Source organism: Salvelinus alpinus, chromosome 22, assembly GCF_045679555.1.
Source record: "Salvelinus alpinus chromosome 22, SLU_Salpinus.1, whole genome shotgun sequence".
Taxonomy (NCBI): Eukaryota; Metazoa; Chordata; class Actinopteri; order Salmoniformes; family Salmonidae; genus Salvelinus; species Salvelinus alpinus.
The window spans coordinates 37,947,789-37,954,842 of record NC_092107.1 but is presented as its reverse complement, the minus strand read 5'-3'; positions in this window follow the sequence as shown (position 1 = coordinate 37,954,842).

Below are 7,054 nucleotides of genomic sequence, written 5' to 3'. Positions count from 1 at the left end.
TTTGACAAACTCATTTTTTGCACAATGTCTAGCTAGCTACTATTTGTAACTGTGACGTGTGTGTCAGCCTGTCAGTCACTGTCCGTCCTCGTGCTGTTGTTATTTATACGGGCCTTCAAAATGACTTCATTGGGCTTTTAATTTGAATGACAAATACGTTTTTTTTTTTACTTTACAATCGCAAATTATTTATGTGATCTGAGCATGATTCCGGGGGCCGTATTGAATCAAGCCTGCCCAGTCCTGGTCTAGAGAGAAGACTTCTGTGAAGAATCAGCTATTGGACTTCATGCCTCCAACTCAAGACATTTACCTGGAACATTTCCCTGCAAGTGGCTTTTTTCACTGTCAATGTCACAAGCGTGGAATGTCATTTATAGAGGGACAGAAGCTTTCCAGTCTCAGACAAGGACCTCTCTTGTATAGAATGTCTGACAATGGTCTCTAGTTCTTTGTTCCGTTTACCTACCCTGCTGAATTGTGATTCACACAACATTGACCCTCAAAGGTTAGTGATGGCAGCCTAAAAAATGCATCTTCCTATGCACTTTTAATTTAAAAAAAGGTGCTATCTAGAACTGAAAAAGGGTTCTTCGACCGTTGCCATTGGAGAAGCATTTGAATAAACGTTTTTCCTTCCAGAGATGGACCCTTCCTGTCAGTAAGGATGCTCCAGAGACTGGGTAGAAGACACAGATCAATGACCACACCTCCCTTTACAAATCATTTAACTATAAAAGACAAACTGCTTATTAACTGACCGTAGATAAGCACAATTCATTGACAGCTGTGGAGTCACTTTAAATACTGTGTATTATGACCAGCGTGACTTTAATGAATATTTACTTTATTAAACCATCATCCTCAGGTGTGCCACAGATAACATGGCTCTCATTGTAACTACTGTCATTATCATCATCCTCATCATCACCCTTTGTTCTTCACTGCCCTTCCCCCATAATGATGTGTTATCTGGGTATTTATTATGAGAACATGTGGAACAGATGTGATAGTGTAATGATCTGTCTTTAGGGACCAGTCATCACTATACATCTACATATTACGTCTGGCTCAAAACAGGGACCTACTGAGGCCAGAGTAAAGACATGGTATAGTATTTTACCACTCGAGTCCCTTGCTTCTCAGGTCTTAAACTCTGCCCCATTATAGCTGTCACTGTGGGACACACACGGTACTGTCATCTTCCCCACGGCAACACTTCAAACACAACAAACCCAAAGCCTGGAGACTAAGATTCAGATCACTTTATTTGTCAATTGTACACAAGTTCACAAGGACTGTTAGAGACATACAGTATAGAGGTTGGAGCAGGGGACTGTTAGAGACGTATAGAGGTTGGAGCAGGGGACTGTTACAGAGATATAGAGGTTGGAGCAGGGGACTGTTACAGACATATAGAGGTTGGAGCAGGGAACTGTTACAGACATATAGAGGTTGGAGCAGGGGACTGTTACAGACATATAGAGGTTGGAGCAGGGGACTGTTACAGACATAGAGAGGTTGGAGCAGGGGACTGTTACAGACATATAGAGGTTGGAGCAGGGGACTGTTAGAGACGTATAGAGGTTGGAGCAGGGGACTGTTACAGACATAGAGAGGTTGGAGCAGGGGACTGTTAGAGACGTATAGAGGTTGGAGCAGGGGACTGTTACAGACATAGAGAGGTTGGAGCAGGGGACTGTTAGAGACGTATAGAGGTTGGAGCAGGGGACTGTTAGAGACGTATAGAGGTTGGAGCAGGGGACTGTTACAGACATAGAGAGGTTGGAGCAGGGGACTGTTAGAGACGTATAGAGGTTGGAGCAGGGGACTGTTACAGACATATAGAGGTTGGAGCAGGGGACTGTTACAGACATAGAGAGGTTGGAGCAGGGGACTGTTAGAGACGTATAGAGGTTGGAGCAGGGGACTGTTACAGAGATATAGAGGTTGGAGCAGGGGACTGTTACAGACATATAGAGGTTGGAGCAGGGAACTGTTACAGACATATAGAGGTTGGAGCAGGGGACTGTTACAGACATATAGAGGTTGGAGCAGGGGACTGTTACAGACATAGAGAGGTTGGAGCAGGGGACTGTTACAGACATATAGAGGTTGGAGCAGGGGACTGTTACAGACATAGAGAGGTTGGAGCAGGGGACTGTTACAGACATATAGAGGTTGGAGCAGGGGACTGTTACAGACATAGAGAGGTTGGAGCAGGGGACTGTTACAGACATATAGAGGTTGGAGCAGGGGACTGTTACAGACATATAGAGGTTGGAGCAGGGGACTGTTACAGACATATAGAGGTTGGAGCAGGGAACTGTTACAGACATATAGAGGTTGGAGCAGGGAACTGTTACAGACATATAGAGGTTGGAGCAGGGGACTGTTACAGACATAGAGAGGTTGGAGCAGGTGACTGTTACAGACGTATAGAGGTTGGAGCAGGGGGCTGTTACAGACATAGAGAGGTTGGAGCAGGGGGCTGTTACAGACATATAGCGGTTGGAGCAGGGGACTGTTACAGACATAGAGAGGTTGGAGCAGGGGACTGTTACAGACATATAGAGGTTGGAGCAGGGGACTGTTACAGACATATAGAGGTTGGAGCAGGGGGCTGTTACAGACATATAGCGGTTGGAGCAGGGGACTGTTACAGACATAGAGAGGTTGGAGCAGGGGACTGTTACAGACATATAGAGGTTGGAGCAGGGGACTGTTACAGAGATATAGAGGTTGGAGCAGGGGACTGTTACAGACATATAGAGGTTGGAGCAGGGGATGTTACAGACATATAGAGGTTGGAGCAGGGGACTGTTACAGACATATAGAGGTTGGAGCAGGGGACTGTTACAGACGTATAGAGGTTGGAGCAGGGGACTGTTACAGAGATATAGAGGTTGGAGCAGGGGACTGTTACAGAGATATAGAGGTTGGAGCAGGGGACTGTTACAGACATATAGAGGTTGGAGCAGGGGACTGTTACAGAGATATAGAGGTTGGAGCAGGGGACTGTTACAGACATATAGCGGTTGGAGCAGGGGACTGTTACAGACATATAGCGGTTGGAGCAGGGTACTGTTACAGACATATAGCGGTTGGAGCAGGGGACTGTTACAGACATATAGCGGTTGGAGCAGGGTACTGTTACAGACGTATAGAGGTTGGAGCAGGGGACTGTTACAGACATATAGAGGTTGGAGCAGGGGTCTGTTACAGACATATAGAGGTTGGAGCAGGGTACTGTTACAGACGTATAGAGTTTGGAGCAGGGGACTGTTACAGACATATAGAGGTTGGAGCAGGGGACTGTTACAGAGATATAGTGGTTGGAGCAGGGGACTGTTACAGACATATAGAGGTTGGAGCAGGGGACTGTTACAGACATAGATGTTGGAGCAGGGGACTGTTACAGACCTATAGAGGTTGGAGCAGGGGACTGTTACAGACATATAGAGGTTGGAGCAGGGAACTGTTACAGACATATAGAGGTTGGAGCAGGGGACTGTTACAGACATATATAGGTTGGAGCAGGGAACTGTTACAGACATATAGCGGTTGGAGCAGGAGACTGTTACAGACATATAGAGGTTGGAGCAGGGGACTGTTACAGAGATATAGCGATTGGAGCAGGGGACTGTTACAGACATATAGAGGTTGGAGCAGGGGACTGTTACAGAGATATAGCGATTGGAGCAGGGGACTGTTACAGACATATAGAGGTTGGAGCAGGGGACTGTTACAGACATATAGAGGTTGGAGCAGGGGACTGTTACAGACATATAGAGGTTGGAGCAGGGGACTGTTACAGACATATAGAGGTTGGAGCAGGGGACTGTTACAGAGATATAGCGATTGGAGCAGGGGACTGTTACAGACATATAGAGGTTGGAGCAGGGGACTGTTACAGAGATATAGCGATTGGAGCAGGGGACTGTTACAGACATATAGAGGTTGGAGCAGGGGACTGTTACAGACATATAGCGGTTGGAGCAGGGTACTGTTACAGACATATAGAGGTTGGAGCAGGGGACTGTTACAGACATATAGCGATTGGAGCAGGGGACTGTTACAGACATATAGAGGTTGGAGCAGGGGACTGTTACAGACGTATAGAGGTTGGAGCAGGGGACATTTACAGACATATAGAGGTTGGAGCAGGGGGCTGTTACAGAGATATAGAGGTTGGAGCAGGGGACTGTTACAGAGATATAGAGGTTGGAGCAGGGGACTGTTACAGAGATATAGAGGTTGGAGCAGGGGACTGTTACAGACATATAGCGGTTGGAGCAGGGGACTGTTACAGACATATAGCGGTTGGAGCAGGGGACTGTTACAGACATATAGCGGTTGAAGCAGGGGACTGTTACAGAGATATAGAGGTTGGAGCAGGGTACTGTTACAGACATGGGATTTGGAATTTGTTTTTAATTAGGTTCCCCATTAACTGTTGCGACAGAAGCAGCAACTCTTCCTGGGGTCCCTAGAGAACATGAGCCATGACATTATACAGAACATTAATAGACAAGATCAGCTCAAGGACAGAACTACATCAATAAAACTTCAATAAAAAGTCACACGTAGCCTACAAATCAATATCAATACGTACTGTACACACAAACTATCTAGGTCAAATAGAGGACAGGCGTTGCTGTTCATGGGACTGACTTCACTGGGCATCTGTGAAGCAGTTGTTGTGGGAGGTTACGTGCCTTACTCAAGGGCACAACATCAGGCAACGGCATGTAGGATTTTAAACCAGCAACCCTCTGGTTTTAAGTTCACATCCCCACAGATTGTTTCCCTTCCGATCCTGGTTGAACTGGCAATCATCCGGTAGCTGGCTGGCCTCTCTAACCGCTAGGCTACCTTCTTGACCTGTGGGACTGAACCTCTTACCTTATGCTCTCACACATTCAAACATCTAATATTTCAGTGTGGACGTTCCAATTAGAGCTGTACAGGAACAGTCCTGTTAGTTGTGACCGAGTGGCGCAGCGGTCTAAGGCACTGCGTCGCAGTGCTAGAGGCGTCACTACAGACCCAGGTTGGATCGCGGGCTGTACCACAACCGGCCGTGATCGACCATAGGGCGGCGCACAATTGTCCCAGCGTCGTCCGGGTTAGGGGGAGGGTTAGGGGAGGGTTAGGCCATCATTGTAAAGATACATTTGTTCTTAACTGGCTTGCCTAGTTAGATAAATTCTTTATGGCTGCGTCTCAAATGGTACGAAATGTAGTGCATTACTGTTGCCTAGGGCCCATAGGGAACTATATACGGAATAAGATACCATTTAGGACGTACCCTCTGCGTTTCGGAGAGCTGAGCTACAACAGAGGATGAAACAGAATGGCCGTACCATCATCTCTGTAAGATAATTTACTATACACACTTCCTATCAGGGGAGGCCGTACCATCATCTCTGTAAGATAATTTACTATACACACTTCCTATCAGGGGAGGCCATACCATCATCTCTGTAAGATAATTTACTATACACACTTCCTATCAGGGGAGGCCATACCATCATCTCTGTAAGATAATTTACTATACACACTTCCTATCAGGAGAGGTCGTACCATCATCTCTGTAAGATAATTTACTATACACACTTCCTATCAGGAGAGGCCGTACCATCATCTCTGTAAGATAATTTACTATACACACTTCCTATCAGGAGAGGCCGTACCATCATCTCTGTAAGATAATTTACTATACACACTTCCTATCAGGGGAGGCAGTAACATCATCTCTGTAAGATAATTTACTATACACACTTCCTATCAGGGGAGGCCGTACCATCATCTCTGTAAGATAATTTACTATACACACTTCCTATCAGGGGAGGCCGTACCATCATCTCTGTAAGATAATGTACTATACACACTTCCTATCAGGGGAGGCCATAACATCATCTCTGTAAGATAATTTACTATACACACTTCCTATCAGGGGAGGCCGTACCATCATCTCTGTAAGATAATTTACTATACACACTTCCTATCAGGGGAGGCCGTACCATCATCTCTGTAAGATAATTTACTATACACACTTCCTATCAGGGGAGGCCGTACCATCATCTCTGTAAGATAATTTACTATACACACTTCCTATCAGGGAGGCCGTACCGTTGGGATGTCAAAATGCTTCATCTGAATCTAATAAAATAGTTTTGCATCAGGGTGGTACAAATCAGCAGGTCCGTTAGACTCAGAGCCAAAACCCCCAAATATGTATGTCTGTCTCGTGTGGCCAATGCTTATGTGTGTTTATGAATCTCTGCATCTGTCTGTTTCTGATACAGGTATGTATGACTACCTGTTACTATACTTCTTCCGTTCACACTTTCCTCTTGTGGACCTAAACAGGCAAACAACATGTTCCTGTTGATGTCCCAGGTTGTAGACAGACAGCAGATTGAGCACTAATCACTGAAGTGGCTGCCCTTCTCACAAATCAATTCAAAGCATGGACACACATACACAAACACCCACACGCAACCACCTTCAAAACAAGACAGTCGCACAAGTAGCGATTTGCCGATTTGCCCGGCCAGCCATGTATTAAAGGAGTTAAATATCACTGGAGATGGGTTTGCTGTGATTGTATTACTTCCGGGTCAGCAGAGCCAGAAAAACCCCTCTGGTGGCTCAATGCTTTCATACTCCAGGAAGTCAATCTGTCACCCCCTGACTGACGATGGCCCCCGTTAGTGAGGTCATGGGGAAACTATCCATTCAGAGCCATCTCCAATTTATCTGTTTAAAGGAAATGACAGCTGTTACTGAGGGCTGATAGAAACACACTCTCTCTGTGGTGCTGGGAATAAAAGTCCCATTGAAGGACCAGAAAGAAGAGTTCCTGGAGGAATGTATTATGTAACTCATTATGTATCTTTGAGAGCAGATAACACACATTACCACATACCCTCATACCCCCTTAACCAGAAGCCTAACCCTACTTTCATGTCCACATCCCGGTTCAACCTTAGCCTCAACCAAAACCCTAACCCCAACCCCAACCCTAACCCTAACCCTAACCCTAACT